This window comes from Rosa chinensis, chromosome 6, assembly GCF_002994745.2.
Source record: "Rosa chinensis cultivar Old Blush chromosome 6, RchiOBHm-V2, whole genome shotgun sequence".
Lineage (NCBI taxonomy): Eukaryota > Viridiplantae > Streptophyta > Magnoliopsida > Rosales > Rosaceae > Rosa > Rosa chinensis.
In genome coordinates this window covers 39,602,570-39,607,227 of record NC_037093.1, presented here as the reverse complement: position 1 = coordinate 39,607,227, position 4,658 = coordinate 39,602,570, and the positions used below count along the sequence as shown (strand labels likewise).

Sequence of the window (4,658 nt, the reverse complement as noted above, 5' to 3'; positions counted from 1 at the left end):
ATCAGAGATGCTGTTGAAGATACTACAACAAAATAGGGCATTAGTGACCAAATGTCAGTGACCGCTTCAATATTTGTCACAAATACTATTGAATTAATGACCAATACTATCGGCTAGTCACTAACACTAGTAGGACCAACCAAATTCATTTACCCGCCTATTGTTCAAACTTTAATGACTAAAAATTTTAGAACTGGTGACCATTCATTTTGCGTCACTAACATTCTGAACTTCATAACGTGTGCCAGACCAAAACTTTTCAGTTGGAGCGATTTTTTCTCTTAAATCTTGAAGTAGGCGGCCTCTTAAGACACGCTTTTCAAAACTAAAAAACCGGGGCAGACCCAACACATAAAATCCGTAGCTCACAGACCCTCTTATCTTCATCGTCCTTCTCCCTCAATCCACTGTTCTGTTCACGAGTCATGGTGGGTCGAGTCCTGAATTCCGACCACCTTGGATGACCCATTTGAGCAAGTAACGGTGTCGCTCTACCTCTATTTGCTGAACAACGATCCTAGAGTTAACCGTCGTGTTATGGGCTTCGATATCCTGGATTACAGGTTTTTTTTTGGTAAGTAAGCTTTGAGATTTGATTTTGTCGTGGGATTTGAGAATTGGGGATTTTTTGAGATTTTGAAATTTATGGGTGCTTCATTGATTTTGTTGCAGGACCATATAGAGGAAGCTGAGAAAACATTTTTTATGCGAAGCTGAGGTATGCAATTATAATATCAACATCGTATTTAATTACCTCCATCTCTCTCTCTCTCTCTGGAATCTTCTTCAATTGTTGAAAATTGGTTCCAATTGAACCAGAAAAGCGATAATGCTCAGATCTTGCAGCTCTCAAACAAACCCCCAATCAGTAATCAGTGAAAAGCGCTTTTCTTTTATGGGTATGCTCTTCCTTTGTTTCCCTAACAAACCCACCAAAACAAATATGCAATTGCATTTTCAAGTGTCAAGTCTCTTTCATTGTTTCCTTGACGCCCGTGAATTGAATTGGGTGTGTGCAGATTGGATTTTAAAGCTTGTGATATATAATGGAGGATGTCCAGGAGCAGCAAAGTCAATCACTTGGTACTTCATCCTAGTCTTCCCTTCATATTCAGTTATGAAATCTTTAGAGCTATAGTTGTGATGTTGGTACCTTTTTTCACATTTTTAATCATTGATGCTTGATTATCTGAAGCTAATATAGAGTAGTATAACAATTTTGAAATTCAAGTGAAATCTACAATGACCATTATTTGTTTAATAATCAAGAGATCATCAGTTTATTTTGATGGAAGGAATTCAGTAGCGACTGAGTTTGATCTTAAGGTCATAAAAAGACGCTAAACTTGGGGGATGACACTACCTTACTTGATACTCTTCCTATTGGTAGTGGTAGTTTTGTTAGCACTCCGATCAAACTGAGTCTTAAAATGTTCATTTATCTAGTGCCATACTGTTAGAAAGTGGTTTTCTAGCTTCAAGTCATGGTTGTGACTTAACAACCTTCAGATGAGATGGTTTTTGAGTCATTGAGTTGGACTGCATACACAAAGATGTTTTTTTTTATATCCTTTTCTACTTAATTCTTAACAGATTGTTTATTGATTTTTTGTGTTGGTATCATAATAAGGAGTGATAAGTATGAATAGTATGGGTACATTTATTTATTTCAATTCATGTGTCTGTTTGTCAAACTATGAATACATTTTTCTTTTGTGTTGGTATCATAATTAGGAGTGATAAGTATGGGTACACTTTGTTGTCAGTTGAGGAAATTTTCTGAATTGAGACTCCATTAGAATAAGGATTTCTAGGGATTTATCTTTTGGTTTAATTTTCTGTTATATCTTTGTACCGTTTATGAACTGAGCCCTATGTCTTTGAAGGATCTGTGGCTGAAATTCAAATGTCTCTCTAATTGATTTTTTTTTTCATTCTTTTGTTGCAATTGTACATATTAATGAGACGTTGTTATAATTGTGACTAATTTTAATTATATATTGCAGGTTGGAAGACCTCTTGATAAGCCATGTGGTTGCATTCTAGACTTGGCTGAATCTAATTGCTGACTTGGTAAGCGGTTTTTCTAAATCTATGTTCTGAGTTATCTACAATGATTCTGAAGAGTCTTGGTTGACTATATTATCTGATCTTAAGCCAACTCTTCTAATCATGATTACTGCATTTTCCTCCTTGGTCTGGCTGTATTGGTTGTATCCTTAATGTGAAAATCCTACAATATTAGTCCATATATGGGACTCTAGAAAATGTCAGTAGCATGACTAGCATCCAAGTAGCAACTGGTATTAAGCTTAAATGAATTTACAGCCAAAGACTAACATTTCTACATTACTTACTCTTTACCATACTAGTTGCTTATTTGTAAATCACATATTTGTATAGATATTGTCAAGTTACTCATGGTTTCTTTGTAGGAATATTATAATTAGAAGGAAGCGAAGAAACTAAAACTAAGCAAAATTGTGAATTGCAATTTATGCCTCATAAATTGTTTGTACGTAGTAGACCTAAAGTCAAATCAAAGGATATTGTCGACCAAGATTTGTAAGCAATTGTTTTCCCACACTAATTATGACAAAAGCCATGCATAAACCACTCTTTAGTTGTGTGTATTTTTCTTTGTTAATTCACATTATAATGTAGCAATGATAGAGGATATATGTATTTTACTTCAGGAGTGTTAACATGTACATGATATTGTTTTGGCAGTTCTTTTAATAACAATTATTTTATGAGTATGTCACCTCATACAAAGATTTTATTTCAGAACTTACATTTTTTTCATTGCTTCACTCTAGATTTAGGTCAAGCATCCTTGATCATGATTTCTCCTCATTTTGTCAGGGTTGTTTGAAATCTATAGTTATGGGAACCTTTTCACAACTGCAGGTTTTCATAAATGGTTTACACCAAGAAAACTGCCACTGCCATTTACATTGCATAGGGTATGAACTGCTTCTTGGTATTTTCTTCTTCATTCACATTTTTCTTCATTGGTCTTGAGCCCCCTTGCAGAACTTTATTTTATTTTTAATTTATTTATACAGGGAGTTTCTCAAGGTTGTTGCAGAATTAATGGACGTGTTTTGCAAAAAATCAAAAGCCTGAAGTGCTCTTTTCTTATTTTAGTTTCATTCGATCAATAACAATGAACCTTTTTAAGCAGTTCTCTAGCATCATAGTTGAGATAAGTTAACTTGCTATTTGATTTCATCTGGTTCTTATGGTGGTCCAAAACTATTGAAATGAAAACTGAGAATAGATTCGTAAAGATTTGTAGCATGTTGTAGCAGTTAGTCTGATGTTAAGTGCATCAACAGAAAGAAATAGATTCCTTGGATAGTGACTTAAGACCATTGCATGAACATTTAACTACTGGGATATATTCTAGTTTCTATCTCTGAGAATAGTGATAAAGTTACTTGTTTTTGTCTTCTGAAAGAAAATGAAGAGAAAGTTATGATATTTGAAACAAAATAATGTACACTAAATAGAAATTCATGTCAGGAAAGTCATTTATAATCAATCTGTAGTGCTTACTCAAGAAGTGGCCGGGTTATTATATATAGGTTGCATGAGTATCCCTCCATGGGCAACAATGAGAGGACAGGATGTAGAGCGGCTTCCATCAACCTCAACTTGCTACAATACTTTGTAGGTATAGTAACACAGGGTTCAGAAGAGCTACCTACTACTACTTATATCTGCTTTTAACTGGTGTTGCAGCTTCCTACTTACAAGCGTCCAAGCACGTTGAGAGAAAAGTTCTATATGCAATTAGTTCTAAAGCAGGTTTTGAACTTTCTTGAAGATAAGCCTTCAGGTAATAGTTTTCATCTCTTATTCTTTTTTTGTCTGTGATCTGGATTACTTTTCTAGTGGTGCTATCTTCTATGTTTCTTTCGGATAAGTTACTTTTTATTATTGTATGTAAACTTGTTGAAACATGCAGGACACATAAGTAAATAGGTAGCAATGTTCAAATGAAAAAAAAAAAAAAAAGATAACTTTGTAAGGTAGCAATGCTCACTGATATGGCAGTTGCTTCAGTTGTACAATACTACAATGTGTGCTTCAATAGTTTCTCTTTGATCAAACTTAGCCCAATGCCTTCTCATTTACATTAATATGAGTTCTTATAATGCAGAATCGTGAAGGTTATCATTTCAGAGGAAGATATATCAAAGCACATCAATTACAATTGTTATATGTGACAAGTTGCATAAGCTTGTCCACCTTTCTCTTGGATCTTGTTGTCATGGAAGTATTGAAATTGTTTTAGGCTTTTAAATTAGTTTTCAAGGGACATGTACTTATGAACATGATCAACAAGTGATAATGTGGATTGTCCTCAGCAATACAATGTATTTAGTTAATACAATTTCTATTATATAGAAGTTTTATTAGTATTAGAGTTTCATGTTCAGCTAGTTATTATTTGATAGCTACTGTAATAGACCAAAATAAAAAGCTTATGAGATAAATATTTTTTTTTTCTAATAACCAAAATTTTAGTGGCCAAAATGTTTGGTCACTGATATAAGCATGTGACTCAGGCTTTAGTGACCAAATCATGTGTTTTAGTTACCACATTTGTCACCTTCAGTGAGGAACTTTGTGGTCGCTAATTCTTTAAT

The 4,658-nt window shown here is 33.9% G+C and overlaps 1 long non-coding RNA gene across 2 annotated transcripts; it reads left to right on the top strand.

The window, feature by feature from the left end:
• Positions 1–310: 310 nt before the first annotated feature.
• On the top strand, positions 311–4,447 carry LOC121049766. 2 transcript variants are annotated; one of them, XR_005801293.1, is made up of 6 exons: positions 311–718; positions 847–899; positions 1,020–1,083; positions 2,007–2,073; positions 2,866–3,844; positions 4,169–4,447. It is a non-coding gene; the product is annotated as an uncharacterized LOC121049766 (long non-coding RNA). The 2 variants fall into 2 exon arrangements; XR_005801292.1 differs by lacking the exon at positions 847–899.
• The last annotated feature ends 211 nt before the right edge of the window (positions 4,448–4,658 follow it).